This window comes from Myxine glutinosa, chromosome 8, assembly GCF_964187855.1.
Source record: "Myxine glutinosa chromosome 8, kmMyxGlut1.1, whole genome shotgun sequence".
In the NCBI taxonomy this organism is placed as follows: domain Eukaryota; kingdom Metazoa; phylum Chordata; class Myxini; order Myxiniformes; family Myxinidae; genus Myxine; species Myxine glutinosa.
Genome location: NC_136268.1, coordinates 45,194,688 through 45,215,997, shown reverse-complemented (window position 1 = coordinate 45,215,997; position 21,310 = coordinate 45,194,688). Strand labels below are relative to the sequence as shown.

At 51.6% G+C, this 21,310-nt stretch overlaps 1 protein-coding gene across 1 annotated transcript in view; it reads right to left on the bottom strand.

Moving 5' to 3' along the window:
• INTS6L (integrator complex subunit 6 like) overlaps positions 1-21,310 on the bottom strand; it is a 120,515-nt gene that overhangs the window by 1,071 nt on the left and 98,134 nt on the right. The gene's annotated exons all lie outside the window — the stretch shown is intronic.

Genomic DNA, 21,310 nt, shown 5'->3' with positions numbered 1-21,310 from the left:
AAATGGCAGCGAAAAGATGAGCTCCAATGCAACATGCAATCGAAAAACTGAACGATACGCACTTAAAATATTAGCCATATGCATAGGTATTAACAGCTTATGATTTTAGTAGCTGAACATAATTCAGTGGCCAGGGTGAAGATGATATCGGCACCCTGAATAATGATAAATTCCTGTCCTGAGGCACAATGGCACTACATCAACAGCAGTCTTTTCTCAGTGATGAAGCCACAAGCAGGCCAAATTTAGCAGCGAATCCTAGTCCAATATACATTCACTACCAAGTCACCAGACACCAAGTCCCAAGTCAGTTTGAAACAGTTACAAGGTTTTTGAATACTCCGTGCTCAGTTTAATGCAGGTAATACCTTTCAGTAATAGCACTTCGTGGCAATATAAATCTGGTGCGAAATATATGAGGCTCATTATATATCTAACTCGAACGGCACTCGGTAGAGAGCATATCGCCGCCAGGCTGAACAGTTTACGTTTTGTATCCCCCTGATGGGTCTGATCTGGATCTGGACCTGAACCCAAATCTAATTGGCTTGTTCTTGTCACTTACCCAACTCATCCACATGGTTTTGTCATAAGTCGTCCACAACTATCATACTATATATATACAGTGGCTTCAGAAACAGTGTGTACCCCGGTTTAGAATAGGTACACCGTATCCCTGCGCATCGTAAGAGGCAACCAAGGGTTGCGTCACGAAGGGCATCCGGCCATAAAAACATTGCCTCAAACAGGGAACCATGATTGTCATGGGGCCCGCAAGGCTAACCCCCGCTCTAGCGGGGAAAAATGGCCTCAAAACGATAATTCATTCATTCATTCATTCATTCTTCAGAAAGTATTCACACCCCTTGACTTTTTTCACATTTTGTTGTTACAGCCTGAATTCAAAATTGATTGAATTGAGTTTTTTTGTCACTTATATGTTAGTGATCTACACATAATACTCCATGTCAGTGGAATTTGTTTTGAGAAATATTTTCAAAATAATTAAAAATGAAATACAGAAATAATAATTTAGATAACTATTCAGCCCCCTGAGTCAATACTTTGTAGAAGTATAAGCTTTGCACATCTGGATTTGGGGATTTTTTTTCCATTCTTCCTTGCAGATTTGCTCAAGCTCTGTCAAGTTGGATGGGGAGTGTCGGTGAACAGCAATCTTCAAGTCTTTCCACAGGTCCTCAATGGGATTCAAGTCTGGGCTTTGGCTGGGCCACTCAAGGGATTTCATGTTCTTCTTCCAAAGCCATTCCAGTGTTGCTTCGGCTGTATGCTTGGGGTCATTGTCCTTTTGGAATGTAAACATTTGCCACAGTCAAAGGTCTTTTGCACTCTGAAGCAGGTACTCCTCAAGGATTTGCCTGTATTTGGCTCCATTCGTTGTTCCCCCTATCCTTACAAGTCTCCCAGCCCCAGCTGCTGAAAATCATCCCCATAGCATGATGCTGCAACCACCATGCATCATGGTAGGGATGGTGTTAGATGGGTGATGAGCTGTGCTCTCTTTCCTCCAGACGTAGCGCTTTGCATTCAGAGCAGAGTTCAATTTTCATTTCATCAGACCACAGAATATGTTGCCTCATGCTCTCAGTCTTTCACATTCCTTTTTGCAAACTCCAGCCATGCTGTCATGTGCCTTTTTCTCAGGAGTGGCCTCTGCACTCTCCAATAAAGCCGAGATTTGTGAAGTGCTACAGAGACTGTTGTCCTTCTGGTAGGTTCTCCCATCTCAGCCAAGGAACTCTGTAGTTCTGTCAGAGTGGTCATTGGGTTCTTGGACACCTCCCTGACCAAGGTCCTTCTTACCCGGTTGCTCAGACAGCCAGCTCTAGAAAGAGTCTGGGTATTTCCATATTCTCTCCATTTCCTAATGGTGGAGCTCATTGTGCTCTTCCGAACTTTCAATGCTCTAGAAATTGTTTTATACCCTTCCCCAGATATATGCCTCCTCACAATTGTATCTTGGAGTTCTACGGATAGTTCCTTGGACTTCATGGTAGAGTTTCTGCTCTGACATGCACTGTCAACTGTGGTACCTTATATAGAAAGGTGCGTTTCTTTCTAAAACATGTCCAATCAATTGTTTTGGCCACAGGTGGACTCAAATCAAGTTGTAGAGACATCTCAAGGATGATCAAAGGAAATTAGATGCACCTGAGCTCAATTTGGAATGTCATAGCAAAGGGGTTGAATACTTATCGACTCAAGACATTTTAGCTTTTCATTTTTATTTATTTTGTAAAAAAAAAAAAAAATTCCACTGACATTATGGAGTATTATGTGTAAATCAGTGACAAAAAACTCAATATAATCCATTTTAAATTCAGGCTGTAACACAACAAAATGTGAAAAAGTCAAGGGGTATGAATACTTTCTGAAGCCACTATCATATTTGGTCCTATCACTTAATGGTGAAGAATCACTTATAATATAACAACTAAAAAACTGACGTATCCGGATGCGGATTCAGCTTCACCAAAATTGAATCTATCTTTCCTTGTCACTCACCCAACCTGTCCACCAAATTTCATCCGAATCCATCCACAACTTTTTGAGATATCGTGCTTTATATCATTTTTTGCCCGATATCTTTCTCAACGGTGAATAATCACTTAAAAATTCTTAGATCCAGACCCGTTTCCGGATCTTCACCAAAATGTAATCATTTCGTCCTTGTCACATACCCAGCCTGTCCACCAAATTTCGTCCAAATCCGTCCAAAACTTTTTGAGATATCCCATTCACAAACAAACAGACAGGACTGAAACATAACCCTCCATCCACCTTCAGTGGTGGGGATAACTAGAATGACACTCAGTAATACTTCCGCCAGGCTGAACAGTTTACGTTTTGTATCCCACCGATACACCGGATCTGCATCTGGACCTGAACCAGAATCGAATTGGCTTGTTCTTGTCACCGAACCAACTCGTCCACAACTTTCAGAAAGATTATGCTATACGGTATATCGTTTTTGGCCCCATCTCTCAATGGTGACAAATCACTTGGTAAATTAAAACATTATTGAATTCGGATCTTCAACAAGATTGAATCAATTCGTCCTTGTCACACATCCAACCTGTCTACCAATTATTTTTCCGAATCAATCCACAACGTTTTGAGATATCTGCTATGCTCTATGTAATTTTTGGCCCTGTCTCTCAATTGTGACGAATCACGAAAAAAAACTCTTGGATTATGGATCCTGACCCAATATGTGCGTATATGTCCTTGGCTAGCAGTCACCTACATACCCCAAAACAAGACCAAAAGTCTAACAGCGGCGTCGCCGGGCTTGTAAAATATTATAAACCACAAACATATTTTATTAGCTTTTCAAACCGTCACTAATGCCATTTATCACGTTAAACAAATAAATTTGGAGGAATCTCAACATCCATGAGGTAAGTTTTACTGACAGAACTCAGCGAAGTTCTACTGTAATCTATATACCGCACAAGGTTTGGAGATGTGCTCATTTGCCAAGCAGCTAGCTAGCGCTTGCCAAGCCAGCCGTTCCTTAACGGTTTTGAACGGAGTGCTTGCTCGAATGCTTAAACCACTTGGCGATCTCTCCACAAGAAACGTGGTAAATGAACACACACCCAATGTTCTTGAGACCCGACCATAGATCGACTGTAATCTATATACCCCAAAGAGGAATGACCCTTTCTGCAGCTCCCATAGTGAGCGGGTGTGGGCCTACTTGTAAATTAAAATGTCGGTCGGTGGAGCAGCCGTCGTAATGACATCATAGACGTAATGGACACAAAACTGCCGCTTCTTTAATATGTAGAACATTGTGGCGGACACGATGGCTCGCTGGCGCGTCATCGCCGCCCTCGGGCCCGGAACAGCCGCCCGAGTCGTGTCCGTCCTGCGGAACCCACCGGCCGACCACAGGTACGAGGCGCTCAAGCGTCTCCTCATCGCCACGTTCGGCCTCATGGAGTGCGAACGGGCCGACCGCCTCCTGGACCTTCCCGAACTCGGCGACACACGACCATCGGTGCGGATGGATCACATGCTGTCGTTGCTGGGTGACAAAGCCCCGGATTTTTTATTCCGGGCGCTCTTCCTACGCCAGCTGCCGGCACAGGTACGCCTCGCATTGGCCGGTTCCAAAATAAAGGAACCCCGCGCTCTGGCCGTCGAGGCCGACAAGTTTTTCGCGGCTTGTGACACGCGGGCGAGAGTCGGTGCGGCCGTCGCGGATCCCGAGGCTGATGCTGATGCACACCTCGTGGTTCCCGAGGCTGATGCCGATGCACACCGCGTGGCCGCCGCCACGCCCCGCCCACCACCACCGCGAAAACCGCGGCCTCCGCCTCCGCCGCAAACCTGGTGCCGTTTCCACGCCAGGTTTGGCCACAAGGCTAGGAATTGTTGCCCGCCGTGCTCGTTTGGCAAGTCGGGAAACTACCAAGCCGGTGCTCGGTAGCGGCCCTGAGCATCGGCCATTCCGGCAGCCTCCTTTTTGTCACGGACACCTTGTCCGGGCGTCGCTTCCTCTGCGACACGGGCGCACATGTGAGCGTTATCCCCGCCTCCACGTCCGACAAGCGAACCGCGGGCCGGGGCCCCGCGTTGCTTGCAGCCAACAGTACACCCATACGCACATTCGGGAAGCGCTGCCTCTCCCTGCGGTTCGGAGGGCAACGCTTTCAATGGACGTTCGTAACCACCAGCGTGCCCATGGCATTGCTCGGTGCGGACTTCCTATGTGCAAATTGGTTGTTGGTGGACGTGAAGAACAGACGCCTGGTCCAGGCCGAAACGTTCAGCTCGCTGGCTTGCACGCTGAGCAGTTCGTTGGGCAGCTCCCTGAGCGGCTCGCCAAGCGGCTTGCTGAGCGGTTCGGTCCCGGCGAGGTTGGACTGTACGCTTCCGGCAGCGGACGAGTTCACCCGCCTCCTCGCCGGCTTCCCGGCCCTCACGCGGCCCACCTTCTCGGCGGTGGCCGTCAAGCACGGGGTGGAGCATCACATCCCCACCGTCGGGCCACCGGTCTATGCCCGGGCACGCCGCCTCGAGCCGACGAAGCTCGCGGTGGCAGAGGCGGAGTTCGCTACGCTGGAGCGGCTGGGCATCGTACGGCACTCCAAGAGCGCTTGGGCTTCGCCACTGCACATCGTGCCGAAGCCCGGCGGGGGATGGCGGCCGTGCGGAGACTACCACCGCCTCAACGATGCCACCACCCCCGACCGCTACCCGGTGCCTCACATTCAGGACTTTTCCACCCGGTTGGCGAAAATGTCCTTCTTTTCTAAGGTGGACCTCATCTGCGGATACCACCAGGTCCCCGTCAGGCCGGAGGACATACCGAAGACGGCCGTCATTACACCATTCGGCCTCTTCGAGTTTCTTTGGATGCCCTTCGGGTTGAAGAATGTGGCTCAGGCGTTCCAACGGTTGATGGACAGCGTCTTGCGCGACTTGGATTGCGTTTACGTCTACCTGGACGACATCCTCGTCGCAAGTGCGTCCCGCGAAGAGCACCTCCGCCACCTCCGCACGCTCTTCGAACGCCTGGGCCAGCATGGCCTGATCGTAAACCCCGCCAAGTGCCGGTTCGGCGTCGCCGAAATCGACTTTTTGGGGCACCGCGTCACCAGGCACAGGGCCACCCCCTTACCGGCAAAGGTGGAGGCGTTCAAGGGTTTTCCGCGCCCCCGCACGATCAGGGGGCTCCAGGAGTTCCTGGGCCTGGTGACCTTTTACCACCGTTTCCTGCCCCGCGTCGCCCAGCTCCTGCGCCCCCTGCTCGAGGCCCTCCGGGGGAAGCCGGGCAAAGGTGACGTTGTTTGGACCGAGCAGATGGACGTGGCGTTCGCGGGCGCGAAGCTCGCCTTGGCTAACGCCACCATGCTCGCGCACCCGGCGCTCGATGCACCGATCGCCCTCACCACCGACGCGTCAGACTACGCGGTGGGCGCGGTGCATGAGCAATGGGTGCGTGGCGCTTGGCAACCGCTGGCGTTTTTCAGCCGGCAGCTTCGCCCGCATGAACGCCGGTACAGCACCTTCGACCGCGAGTTGCTCGGGCTCCACCTGGCGGTCCGGCACTTCCGCCATCTGCTCGAGGGCCGTTCGTTCACAGCCTTCGTCGACCACAAGCCCCTGGTCTTCGCGATGGCCAAGGTCGCCGAGCCATGGTCGGCCCGGCAGCAGCGTCACCTCTCGGCCGTGTCCGAGTACACGACGTTGGCGGATTGCCTTTCCCGGTCCGTCGCCCACGCGGTCCACCTCGGGATCGACTATGCCCGGATGGCGGCGGACCAGACCGCCGACCCCGACGTCCAGGCCTTGCGGACCGCCGTCATGGGCCTCCGCGTCACCGAGGTGCCGTTCGACGACGCGGGCACGGCCCTCTTGTGCGACGTCTCCCTCGGGCGGCCTCGCCCCATCGTGCCCGCGGGCTGGGGTTTTTGACGCCATCCACGGCCTGTCCCACCCGGGCACGAAGGCCTCCCAGAGGCTGGTCGCCGACAAGTTCGTCTGGCATGGCCTCCGGAAGGCCGTCCACGATTGGACTAGGACGTGCCTCGCATGCCAGCGCGCGAAGGTGCACCGCCACACCCAGGCCCCCTTGGCCCCGTTCACGGTGCCCGAACGTCGGTTCGACCACGTTCACGTGGACTTGGTGGGACCTCTGCCCCCCTCGCGGGGTTTCACCCACATCCTCACCATGGTGGACCGCACCACCCGGTGGCCGGAGGTCGTGCCTTTGGCGGCGACGACGGCGGCGGACGTCGCGCAGGCGTTCATCGCCACCTGGGTTGCCCGGTTCGGCGCCCCCTCGGACATCTCGTCCGACCGCGGCCCCCAGTTCACCTCGGAGCTCTGGGGGGCGGTCGCGCGGGGGCTCGGCGTCCAGCTGCACCGCACCACGTCCTACCACCCCCAGGCCAACGGCCTGTGCGAGCACTTCCACCGCTCCTTGAAGGCCGCGCTCCGGGCCACCCTCCGCGATGGCGGCTGGGTCAACAGGCTCCCCTGGGTCCTGCTGGGCCTCCGGACGGCACCCAAGGACGACCTGCGTGCATCCGCGGCGGAGTTGGTCTTCGGACAACCGCTGCGGGTGCCGGGCGAGTTCCTCCCCGACTCCACGGCACCATGGTCTGCGGCGCAGCAGCGCTCCGCAGGAGACCGCCCGGAGGTTCGCCCCGGTGCCGACGGCGCACCACGGGTGCCCGCCAACGCACGTCGCCCCGGAGCTTCGCACGGCGGAGTACGTGTTCGTCCGCCACGACGCCCACCGGACACCGCTGCGGCCCCCGTACGACGGGCCCTTCTGCGTGCTGGAGACCGGGGCGAAACACTTCACCCTCGACATCGGCGGTACCTCTGACCGCGTTTCTGTGGACCGCCTCAAGCCGGCCCACCTCGACGTGGACCACCCACCGCCAGTGGCTCGGCCCCCGCGTCGGGGCCGCCCCCCGGTGGGTGGACCTCCGGCACCGCCCAGCCCCGCCCCCCCCCCGGTCCTGCACCCATCCCAGGTGCCGCCGGGGGCATCCCAGACGCCAGAGGGCGCTTCGGCCGGGTCATCCGTTTGCCTCGCAAACTGACCCTTCAGGTGCGCGGGAATTCTGGGGGGGGGCGCGTGTGGCGGACACGATGGCTCGCTGGCGCGGTGACATCATTCCGCGCACCAAGAGGGTGTCGGCCACACCCGAGGGGTAGGCGTGGCCTCGGGATATACACGGGGCGCGCAGCCCTGAGCACTTTAGTGCTATCGTTGAGCTTTGTAATAAAGACTCTTTTTGGTTACCCGCATTGTTGCTTATCTTCTTGGCAAACAAGTCGTGCGCATAGCACCGCACTTCAACATGATATATTTTAACTTCCAGTACGTTTAGAGTCACTACGAAGGGATTTGTGTTATGATTAGATTTACTATAATATTAACGTTACATTATCAATATTTCGAAAATGATATTACTATCAAAAAACCGAGGTGAATTCCTTACTTCCGTGGTTATTAATATTAGTGCCGAACATCACTCATTACTGATCATGAACCATACACCGCTTCAATCCATTAACCTTCCATTCACGACATTGGGATATACTGTATATATATATTTTTGTATGCAAGATCGAGGTTCGTGAAAGAGCTAACATTAATCACACAAAAAGTCAAACCGACACATCAAACACAAAATAAGGGGAGCGGTAGACAAGATGGGGAGAGAGGGGGAAGGACACAAACACAACATTTGAGAGAAGGGACATCGAGAGAACTGTGGGAGAGAGAGGGCTTGGGGGGAGGTGGGAGAGGCATAAACATATGAACACTGCAAGGCCTTCCAGGAAAGAAGTTGGAATTTTAAAAAAAAGTGTATCTGGGGTGAATTAGCGGGGGTAGATAAGATCAAGGTTTTGGATGGGGGAAGATAAGAGATGGTGGTGAACAGCTGTTTTAAAGATCTGGAGTGTCTTAAAAATCGGATTAAAGTATTATGGTTATATTTATGATATTATTATTATGATATTATTATTATTATTATTATTACGAAAACGATACTACTGAAACGATACACTACTGTATTAAGAAACCTGGGCTTAATTTGTCCGAAGCGGTCGGAAGATGAGTCAAAACGTCTAAGGCCTATACGTACCGTTTTGTTGGAAGAGACGTAACTCCTATGCTTTTGATATTTGATGGTCATTTTAACAATCGGGTTTTTGTGTTTCACACTGAATGAAAAACGTAAAGGTAGAGCATGACGATTGTGATATATGACAGGTTCGACGATATGTTCTGCCTGAACGGCATATAAATCAAAATGGCGGTGTGTGGAGAGTCACACAGCACCGCCGTAATGACATCAGACGTAATCACATCACCCTGTCATGTGACCAGATTCTCAGCTCCGATTGGTATACGTTTGAGGGCACATACATGAATGCATATATACATACATACATACATGTAGGGAGCTGTAATGCCCCTCCCCCTTTGTATATCCTTGCTGCTTTACCAATTACCAAGTATAACCAATTTTATGTTTTGTTTTGACTTACTGCTGTACTCTTTTATGATACTGAGTTCTTTCTTGTGCATTGAGGATGTGTAATATCCTAATAAGGAGTTCTCTGCCTGTGTGCCCTGGCCTGCGTGGGCACAATCTCTAGTTCCCCTTCCCAGGCCTTGGAGGCAACTGTTATCTCTCTTTGCCTTTCTCCTGACTTTGCCATTATCTTGCAAGCTGACAGTTTTATGAGTGTCCACTCCCTTTGTACTTTCCCAAGCTAGCTTTCTTTACAGAAAGTTGTAAACATGTTGCCACATAATGCTGACCATCTCCTTATCAGAGCTAACCCATGACTGGCCTTGGATGAACTTCCTTTAATTAACTGAACAACAGGACGGGACTATGGTGGGAGGGCCGATGAGCCCATTCTGTCTCTGTATCTTGTGAGCTAACTCCACCCCTGATTTTCCTTATATAAAGCAATGTTAATTGAATTATTTCAGAGCATCTTGTTGTACTGTTGGTCATTCTTTGTGAGTTTCAATACAACTTTGCTGTCCTCAAGCTTGTGTACTCGAGTTCTAATAAATATATCCGTTGCTCCTTTCATCTGAGTCTTCTGAGTCCCAAGTCCTAAGTCCCAATCCGACAAGTGGTGGCAGCGGTGGGATCAGTCTGGGCAGTCCGGGACGCGGTCCCAGGCAAGGGAGTGGTGAGAGACCAGCTGGCAATTGATCCGGGTCAGGTGAGCTGTGGTTTTCTTTTGTTTTTCCTTTTTAGCCTGGGGGTCAGTCCAAATTGTAACCCACTCTCTCTTGCTCGGTTGCCGTTTGTTCCGTTCCCTGCTCATACCTGTTCCACGAACCTAAATTTAATTACGGACCGCTTGGGTCCTGGAGCAACTGATTGTTTATGGACTCGTTAGGGTAACGTTACGTAAGGGAAAGTGCCCCACGTTGGGCGCCTGAGGTTAAGGGGTAATAGATCTCTGGGTTGTGAGGGTAAGGATAAGGGCGGCGTCCCGATCCGAGGCCTACCCGGGAGATGTCGGGATTTTAAGTAAGATTAGAACTATTACACGGGCGTAGGACGCCAGGAAAGTGCAGTAAGGGTAGGATAGACGGCTGTGTAGGCGGACGAGCCTCTCAGGAGAGTAGGTAGCGCGGCCGTACCACGCGAGGCGGGCGAACCTCACGGGTACAAGGCTGCGAGCCTCACAGAGTTAGGTAGACGGCTGTAAACGCGAGGCGGGCGATCCTCACGAGTACAAGGCTACGTCGGTAAACTAAGGTTTCTTAGGATGGGTAACAGTATGGGTAATAAGACAGTAAAGGCAGGTGAACCGCTTAGACATACCCCAGCATTTTTTATGTTTCAGAGGCATGGCTATGCTGCTGTGAGACCAGGGAAGTCATGGGTTGCGCTGACGAAGGATTTAGGAGAACCATGGCCCGAAGGAGGGTCTTTTGCGCTGGAAAAATTGGACGTGTTGTATGAGACATTAGACAAGTTTGAACAGACCACGAAACACTTCCCGCCGGACTACTGGAAAGTCTTTGGCTGGTGGAAGGAAGAAGCGATGAAGCGACACGCAAAGTCGAAACAGGCCAGCTTGGCCGGTGAGGTAACAAAACTTAAGGGTCTGAGGAAACAGGCGAATAAAGAGCAGGATGAAGCGCTTAAGGAAATAGAAAAGCAGGCCAACGCGCGACTGATGCCGCTCGTTGAAAACCCAGACCCCGCGAGAGGGGAGGTAGCGACCAATCTACCCTCCCCAGCCCCAGACCTAAACCCTGTCCCGGGGTTTCAGGCACCACCTATCCTTTCTGCGCCCCTGCTACCACCCCCCTATAACCCCGCTACCATCGCGCCCCAGATACCCCAGAACCACCCGAGCCAGGGAAGACTGTTTGCACAACTCGGGGCTAATGGAATAGATGACGGGACCGACATCGCAGGGTTCCCGCCACCGATAGGACCGGATGGGTTATACCCCTCACTGGTAGGTTGTAAGGGGAAAAGGACCTCACAAACTACCCCATTGGAATGTCAGGAAATAGAGGGAAGGAAAACATTGTGCCCTGTACAAGTTATCGGAGTTGATGCCCAAGGACAGGGGGTTCGAGAAAGGGTACCATGGAAAGAATCCTCTTTAACTGTAATGCGGGAAAGGATTCAACATTTGCTTATTGAGGATCCACGGCAGATAGTGCCAACCATGTCGAATTGGTTTTTAGCTGGCGAGTGCGACTATCGAGACATAACTCATATGGGAGTATCCGTGCTCCCACCCAAAGTATGGGAAAGGGCTAGACAAAGAGCACACTGGCCGCACGACGACCCAAGGGCGGCGGGTGCAAACCCCCTGATAACACTAGTGCAATGGGAGGCACTGAAGGTCCGGCTGCTGGGTGCCATCGAACATGCGCTGTTGCCAGCAGGGGGTCCGGATTGGGGAAAAATCGGGGCCATAAAACAAAAGGCAGGAGAACCAATTGGAGAGTACCGAGAAAGGTTGGAAAAGGCCATTGCGCGCTGGGGAGGACTGGGTCCGATGCAGCTGGGAGGGCTACCCCAACCATTGGTAAATCAATATCTAATCGAGGGGCTTCGGCCGGTATTAAAGAAACAGGTACAGACCGTCCTCTTCGGCTGGAAGGGAATGACAACCAACGAATTATGCGACAAACTGGAACAATGCCCGGGCTCCTCCCTAGAGGAGAAGAAGGATATTAAGGAGGAAATATTGCAAATGTTTGTCCAAGAGAAACGGGCTCAATTTAATCAGAATAAAAAGGGGGATCAGAGTCAGAACGACATACACGAACAGTGCCAGAAGTGGGGACCTGTTCGAGGTCCAGAGGAACATAGGAGGAGTTGTTATCCTCTTTTCTATAAGGGCCAATTTCCCAACGGAGAGTGGATCCACAACGAAAATGAAAACTGCGACGGTTGTACTGAGGAAGACTTTGGACTAATTAATATGAACGAGGTAAAACAACAATGGACAATACCACCCCCTTTTCCCCCTCCTCCTCCTCCTCAAAACCCTCAAACTTGGACTGTGCAAGGGCCCCCTCCCCAAAATTGGTATCCACCAAGACCCCTTCTCCAAAACCCCGGACCACCCCCCAATAGTGGGATGCAGAACGGACCAAGGGGGAACTGGGCCCCGCCTCGGGGTCCGCCGCAATGGCAACCAGTAAACCAGTCACATTGGGGGCCGCCAGAACGCAGGCAGGGCGGAAGGGGAGCTGTAGAGGGACGACCTATGCCCTCCGCACCACCGGTTCCGCAAGAACCGTGCCATTATTGCAAGCAGATGGGACACTGGATACGTGATTGCCCAAAGGCTCGTAAGGGGTTTCAGCCCCAATACAATAGAGGGGCCTATTGACGGGACGCTGGCGAGTCGCCCAAGGAGTGTCCTCTCTTGACCATGACACCGGCAGAGGAACCAACCATGATGTTGGACGTGGAGGGAAGACCATTAGAATTCCTCGTAGATACGGGTGCGACTCGCAGCACAATTAACAAGGGGCAATTGCCCTCTTTGCGCCCTACGGCCAGGAACGTTCAAATACTGGGTGTTTCGGGTTTACCCCAAGCGCTTCCTATTTCGGAGGAAGTGCGAGTAACATGCGGCCCGCTGGAGGCTAAACATGCTTTCTTGATGACCACTACCGCCCCGACGAATTTGCTGGGACGGGATTTGTTGTGCCGATTGGGCTGTCAGATCTCATGTACCGAGGAGGGAGTTTTTGTAGACGTCGCGGAATCTAAACGCGACTTGGTAATGACGGCCTTGTCTCGGCCCGGCCCCACCGTGTATTGGTGGCGCATGGATGAAGGGGCTCTGGCTACCTGGACGCATATCATAGATAATGTGTGTTTGGACAATGCAGTTCTGCGAGATTGGCTACAACTGCACGAAATTTCGATAAAAACCTTAAGGGATAATCCACCCCATTGCACTGCGTACTATGATGCAACGGGCGACGACGAGAATTATCGAGAAAAGGTTAAGGAAAAGCTGGGCGAGCGCACGCCTATACACTTGTCACGGATGTGGATCGGCCGCGAGGGAATAGGAATCGAGGCAGTCCTAACCTCAAGTCAGCGTGCGTTGACCCAATACCCCGAAGGAGCGACAGCCCATGTTACCCTCACCACTGCCAAAGGGTGGCCGCCGGAAAGTGTAGGTTGGATGGTAGGGAGGTTACGAGAAGTTCCCCTACAAGGTTACCGGAGTAAGAAAGGCCGCTGGACTTTGAAACGGCTCCAAAATGGCGAAGGTTTTTCAATTGACTTCAAGACACAACGGAGGGATGGAGTGTTCGAAGCGACAGAGTTGCCTCCTAAGGGCACCTATGCCATGAGGGCAGTGCTGACGGACCCGGGTGAGTCAGATTACCTCCTAGCGGAGGTGCCAGACAATTTATGGCCCAAAAGCGACGGTGAGGTTGGACGGATGCGAGACGCCAAACCTCTAGTGATAGCAGTGCAGCCGGGGATGCGCTTGCCAAATGTAAAACAGTATAAGCTACGACCTGAGGCCGACGTAGGCATAGCACCAGTGATTCAATCCCTAGTGGAACAGAAGATTATCGTGGAAACTAACAGCCCATGTAATACACCAATTTTGCCAGTTAAAAAGCCGTCAAAGGACAAATGGAGATTTGTACAGGATTTAAGGGAGGTGAACAAGGTGATACAGGGCATACACCCACTAGTTCCAAACGGAGAAACCCTCATGATGTCAATTCCGCCGGACGCAACATACTTCACGGTCATCGACCTTTGTTCTGCGTTTTTCTCTGTGCCCATCGCGCCTGAGTCACAATACTTGTTCGCTTTCACCCATAGGGGGCGCCAGTATACTTGGACAGTGCTACCTCAGGGGTTTTCAGATAGCCCCACTCTGTTTTCCCGGGCGCTGCACCGCGACCTGGCGGATGTGGAATTGAAGGGAGGGTCAGTGTTGCTGCAATACGTTGACGATTTGTTGATTTGCTCCCCTTCAAAGGAGGCGTGCGAAATGGATTCCTTGGCCCTATTAAAGGCCTTGGCGGCCAAAGGCCACAAAGTAGGCAGACCAAAACTTCAGTTTGTGCGGCAGGTTGTAACTTACTTGGGACACGCCATTTCGCACGGAAAACGAGAATTGGATGCTGGACGAGTGACCGCTATTATGGAGCTGCCTCGCCCTTGCTCGCAACGGCAACTGCTGCGCTTCCTAGGTATGACGGGATATTGCCGCACTTGGATACTTGATTTTGCGCTGCTAGCTAAGCCACTATACGAGGCAACCAGATCAACCGCCTCGGACGAATTGGTATGGACACCAGAAATGAGGCGAGGTTTTGACGGGCTGAAACAGGCGCTGGTTACGGCACCGTCATTAGGACTCCCGGATTATGCGAAACCATTTACCCTTTACACTCACGCCGTGGGAGGTTTCGCCCAGTCAGTTTTGACACAGACCCATGGGGATAAGGAGCGGCCGGTAGCCTACTTTAGTAAAAAGTTAGACCCGGTCGAACAAGGGTTTCCGGTGTGCCTGCAAGCCGTGGCAGCGGCCAGGTACGCAGTAGAAAGAACAGCGGACATTGTTATGGGACACCCAGTAACGCTACGGGTACCACATTGCGTCACTTCGCTGTTGTTACAGCGAAGCACACAGCATTTGTCTAACACTAGATTAATGCAATACGAATCCGCACTGATCACTGCAGCCAACATCACGATCGAACGTTGCACGACGCTCAACCCAGCCTCACTGATGCCCACCCCAGAGGAGGGCGAACCTCATGTGTGCACCGACGTTGTGCAGCTAGTCTCCACGGTGCGATCGGATTTAAAGGACACTCCCTTAGAACATCCCGACTGTACATATTATGTCGATGGATCAGCTAGGCGCGCATGGGACGGGTCCCTGTTGTCCGGGTACGCCGTGTGCTCGGATAGCGAAACGGTAGAGAGCGGGCGTCTTCCACCTACATTTTCCGCACAGCAGGCGGAGCTGTGCGCCTTGACCAGAGCGTGCAGCTTGGCGGAAGGCCTTGCCGTCAACATTTACACAGATTCGGCCTACGCTCACGGCGTAGTCCACGATAAAGGGGCCATCTGGAAGATGAGAGGTTTTCTCACATCTGCCGGTTCAGTAATAAAGAATGGCGCGCTAGTAGAAGGGCTCCTCCGAAGTATTTTACTTCCCCGCGCTATCGCGGTAATTAAGTGTCGTGGCCACCAAAGGGCGGACACTGACGTTGCCCGGGGCAATGCAAGGGCGGACGAGGCGGCAGGAAAGGCCGCCAACCAACAGATAGAACGCAACATGCCGATGGTGACACGAGCACAGAAGACAGCCGCACAGATTGCTGACATACCGACTGCGGGACCACCCGCCACACCAACTAAGGACGATATCATAAATTTGCAAAATGCTGCACCGACGGCCGAACACGAGGTCTGGCTCAAACGAGGAGCGATACGCCCTGGGCCAGGGGAAATGTGGACCCTTGATGAAAAACCTATAGCACCCCAGGCTTTACTGCCTTGGCTGGCACGCATGGCTCATCAGAATGGTCATGTGTGCCAGAGGGGGGTGATGGGACAGATAGACTACACTTGGGCAGCGCCAGGACTGTCACGGATTGTATCCGAAGTGTGCCGATCGTGTGTGGTCTGCCAGCAACACAATAGAGGGGCGCCACCGAGACATGCACATGATGGGGGACGGCCCCCGCCTAGTGGGCCGTTCGCAACTATTGAGTTCGATTTTACAGAATTGGAACCAAGCATGTCGTTTCGCTATGTGTTGGTAATCGTAGATACGTTCACCAAATGGGTCGAAGCATACCCATGCGTCAAATCCGATGCTCCGACAGTAGTGAAGCGCCTCGTGCGGGATTTTATGTGCAGATTTGGCATTCCCCAGATAATTTCGTCAGATCAAGGAGGCCATTTCACGGCGCAGGTGGTTAAGGGCATCCTGAAGGCGTTGGGCGTTAAACAATCCTTCCATTGCGTCTACCACCCACAGTCCTCAGGACTTGTGGAACGAACGAACAAAACTTTAAAGAATAAACTAGCGAAACTTTGCGCAGACACAGGCTTGAGGTGGCCAGAGGCTCTTCCGCTTGCATTGATGAGCATTCGTTGCACCCCGGGTCGCACTACGGGCCTTTCCCCCCACGAAATATTAATGGGACGACCTATGAGCTTGCCCGTTTCAGCACCAACAGACATGTCCACCCTTGCTTTGCCAGTAATGGATGACATGCTTTTGAGATTTTGCATAGGCTTGTCGAATGTGGCACGCAGCATCCATGCTCGAGTACGAGAGGCGCTGCCTGAACCAATAGGCCACGCCATCCACAACTTCCAGGCCGGCGACTGGGTGCTTGTAAAGCACTTCACCCGCAAGGCTGCTTTGGAGCCACGGTGGAAGGGACCATTCCAGGTGCTACTAGTCACACCGACGGCAGTCTTCTGCGAGGGTAAACCTTCGTGGATCCACGCCACCCATTGTAAGTTGTCCATTCCCGCACCACAAGTCACACAAGACACCGCACCCCTCACTGCTGAAGACACCGCACCTCACACTGCCGAAGACAATGCATCGCCTAGGGCACCACAGTCTCCTAAGGGCGGCGATGACGGTCATGATGATGGGAATTCTGGGTAGCTGCCTCAAACCCCCTGCCGGAGATAGGCTCTTGAACTTTGAGCGACTGAGAAAGGACCTCCCCAAGTACCCAGGACCCGACAACTATTCAGCATTTTCCCTCTACCCCGTTAAGTATATAACGGCTCGCTGGGGAGACAAAATAGCGGTGAATTGCTGCAACCTGGAAACGAGCTTTAAGTGGTTATCTGTAAGATGGGCGGAAGCTATAGTGGTACACAATAACACACCACAGGCACGCATGACAAGCACACGCCTAGTCCTGACTAAGGTTAGAAAAGTGGAAAATGGAACATATGGGGACATAAGCGGCCGACATGCCCGAGGATATGGATGGGGCAAGGGTGTTGAGAATACTACCCTCATGTTGCATTATGCCCCCATTGGTCCGGATACAACAATGATACTTGAATGTGGAATATGGCCCCCTCGCACGACAATCCCAAATGGAACCACATCTTACCTTCGACCTAGTTGCGCCTCTTACGTCATTAAGACCCCGCCTGCCCAGAAAGTAAGAAAGAAGCCAGAGGAGAACACATACTGGAAGGTCGCACGGCATATGGCCACCTTACAGAATAGGACACGGTGTTGGATGTGTATGCACCTTCCCCGCACCAGCACAACAGGAATACCAATGGTAGCGTTACCCCTATCACTCAATGATTTGTGCTCAAAGCCACTAGACACCAAATGCCTTAGTACAACCCTGACAAGCCAAGGTTCTGACGGAACTGCGTGTAAACGAGTTTTCCAGTATTCGCCCCCTATCCAGTCCCAACACTTTGAGGAACGCCCGGCGCCGGTTTGGGTTAAACCGGCTAGGGGGGCCCTCTGCTTAGAAGGAAAGGGCCAAATAACGGTAGGCAAATCTGTGTGTAGAGCTACCCTCCTCGCGGACCCTAGGGAAGGGAAACACATGCTGTTAGTAAATGTTACAAGTTCGCCCTTACATAATCTCACACACCTCCAGTTGGCATGGGAAGGGGTAAACGGAACAAACACTATCGCAGACCGTCGCACTTGCATGACCACTCATTTAGTGGCTCCACACGGAACCATGTTTGTATGCGGGAACAAAGCTTACCCGTATTTACCTGATAATTGGGGAGGACGTTGCTATTTAGGATCAGTTTTCCCAGAAATGGAAATGCGACAACACTTGCATAATACCCCCGCACTCATAAGGACACAACGAAGCACCTATTGGAACGACGACGGCACCACCACCTTACATGGCGCTGATTGGGAGAAGGCCGTTAGTTTCTTTTTCCCATGGGCTGGGACGGTCATGAGCAGTTACCGCATTGACAAAATTGCGTTAATCTTAGAAACTGTGGCCAACGCCACCGCTACAGCACACGACGAAATGTTGGACACAGTTGTCCATCTGCGTACAATGGTTATGCAAAATAGGGTTGCATTAGATATGCTATTGGCAGAACGAGGAGGGGTATGTGGGATAATTGAGGGTAAATGTTGCACTTTTATTCCTGACCCCTCACAGGGCGTCAGTGCTGCTATTATAACGTTAAGGGAAAGCGCTCACTCATTGACAAGGGATCGAATGGATCGGGAAGCCTCCCACCAGTGGCTTACCGACTGGTTCAAAGGGTGGACAGGCACAATTGTAAAGTGGGTACTAACCGCCTTGGCAATAGTCCTTGGAATCGTGGTTTGTTGTGTGATAATCAAGGCTTTAGTCCTTGCGTGTGTGAGGAAGTTTTCCACAGGATGGACACTGAAGACGACAACAGAAAAGGCCATGGTGATGCTTGAAAAGCTGACCGCGGGTCCAGATGACACACTGGCCGTCGACGTGACTGCAGACCGCGGATCCTGGAACGACGACCCGGACGAGCCACTGGGCCGCGACAATGAGATCTCCGCTTCCGAAGATTGTTCTTCCATTGTTGATATTACCGATAATGATGTCGAGTACACTTATGCGGACCTCAAAGCATTTCAGGCTGCCAGGAGGCCGTTTAAACTGGGCCCCGACACGTCGAATGAAGAAATCGACGATTTCCTGAAGGATTCCTCTCGTTTCTTCACGATATGCCATGCCGTGGCTATGACTATGGGTGGCCGTCCACGCCGCAGGCCTACGCCACCTAAGAATAATGTTACTGATGATGTTACCAATGATGATGTGGGCCACTTGCGAGGGTCCCCGACTGATGTTTATATTTCAATGCAGGCTTTGCCTCCCCATGTCTCACAAGCCCACAGTGAGTCAAACGCCACTGACCCAGTCCGGGATTTGGACCCAGCTGTGGACCCAAGCCCGGATGAAGAGGAACTCGATCGTGAAAATACTCTGAGTTCCGAGTCTGATTGTTTTGGAGATTCGCCCGTGGATAACAGCGAAGCAAGCAGCATCGCCTCGGACGATCTCGACTTTGACCCAAAGGAAGTTTCTCTCCCACCTTTGGATCGTTATGCTTTATTTCATGGCCATAGGTTTGAGCCACCTGATACTGACGATGTTGTGTCTTCCCCAGATCACCAGCATGTAAGAGACCTCATGAACATGAATATCGATTGAGCGCTGAAGATCTACAAGGATTTCACTTGGGGAAGCCTGGGCGAGCTCCAGTTGGGGAGGAGTCCGGCTGCACCTCTGTGGACCAAGGGTGGGTCGGAGATCTTCCTGGGTGTGGACCCCGGTGGAACCAGAGGTCTTCGTTGTGGATTTGGCGCGCTATTCGATCTTCATGTCTCTACGGTCTCACCTCATACACCCATCTACACCCGACTTACATCATACATCCACTTACACCCACACACCCGCGGATCAGCCTGCTGGGTTCGTTGTGCGGTACTGGGTACGGGACATGCTCACTGGGCTGCATTCGCGCGGTACGTTACGTTTAGTTACACTCTCTCTCTCTCTCACCTCTCTTGGTGGATTTTGTGTGCCATTTGATCACCCTGCTTTTACGGACTTACATTGCATACTCACATACAGACGCGAATCATCCTACTGAGTTTGTGTGGTGCTTTGGTACGGGACATTCTTACGGGGCTGCCTTCGCGTGATATGTTGAATGATTTTTCTGTTTTGTTTGAAATAAAGGCCTTTGATTGGCTCGTAGATAACTTTGTATCTTAGATCCAAAAGGGCGGTATGTAGGGAGCTGTAATGCCCCTCCCCCTTTGTATATCCTTGCTGCTTTACCAATTACCAAGTATAACCAATTTTATGTTTTGTTTTGACTTACTGCTGTACTCTTTTATGATACTGAGTTCTTTCTTGTGCATTGAGGATGTGTAATATCCTAATAAGGAGTTCTCTGCCTGTGTGCCCTGGCCTGCGTGGGCACAATCTCTAGTTCCCCTTCCCAGGCCTTGGAGGCAACTGTTATCTCTCTTTGCCTTTCTCCTGACTTTGCCATTATCTTGCAAGCTGACAGTTTTATGAGTGTCCACTCCCTTTGTACTTTCCCAAGCTAGCTTTCTTTACAGAAAGTTGTAAACATGTTGCCACATAATGCTGACCATCTCCTTATCAGAGCTAACCCATGACTGGCCTTGGATGAACTTCCTTTAATTAACTGAACAACAGGACGGGACTATGGTGGGAGGGCCGATGAGCCCATTCTGTCTCTGTATCTTGTGAGCTAACTCCACCCCTGATTTTCCTTATATAAAGCAATGTTAATTGAATTATTTCAGAGCATCTTGTTGTACTGTTGGTCATTCTTTGTGAGTTTCAATACAACTTTGCTGTCCTCAAGCTTGTGTACTCGAGTTCTAATAAATATATCCGTTGCTCCTTTCATCTGAGTCTTCTGAGTCCCAAGTCCTAAGTCCCAATCCGACATACATACATACATACATACATACAGTCACGTGAAAAAGTAAGTACACCCCATGTAAAGTTTTGACTTTTTCAACATATTTCAACATACAGCTATTTGATTTTCATTTCAACAATATTGACAGATAAAGGTGATATAATCTATCTATAATTCCAGTAATCTCTGTGTGTATGTATGTATGTATGTATGTATGTATGTATGTATGTATGTATGTATGTATGTCTGTTTGTCTGTGACCGCTGTTTCTCGACAACTACTGGTCCGATATACTTTAAACTTGCCAGGTATATTGCTGGGGACCCGAGGATGTGCCTTTTCAAGGTTTCATATTAATCGGAGAAGTAGTTACCGAGCTATGTCCAAAAAACGATTCAACCAATCAGAGAGCAGCGAGCTATCACGTGTGCCGAACGTGGCGAACAGACTCTGCCTCGGACGGCACATTTGAGAGCGTATTCATTTATTTCACGTTGGCAAACTATGTTGGCGTTCAACTATGTTTTAAAACTAATTAAAACTAATTTGCGATTCATCGTAACTGCGATATGCGACCTTCCGGACAGTGAAGACTGCACTTCCGGCAGCCAATCACAGAACGCGTTGTTGCGTAGGCGTGGCCGATGTGAGAGCGAGCCGAGCCGAGCGCGTGCGCCATTACGGTTCGTAATTCGATTTCTTCCGGAGAAAATAATAATTTCTCGATTTCTTATGCGCATTATTTCTCCCAATTCAGTCAGAGCGAAGGGCGGAAGCGAAGAGCGTTGTTTTTTTTGTTTACGGGCGTACGGGCGGGGTAG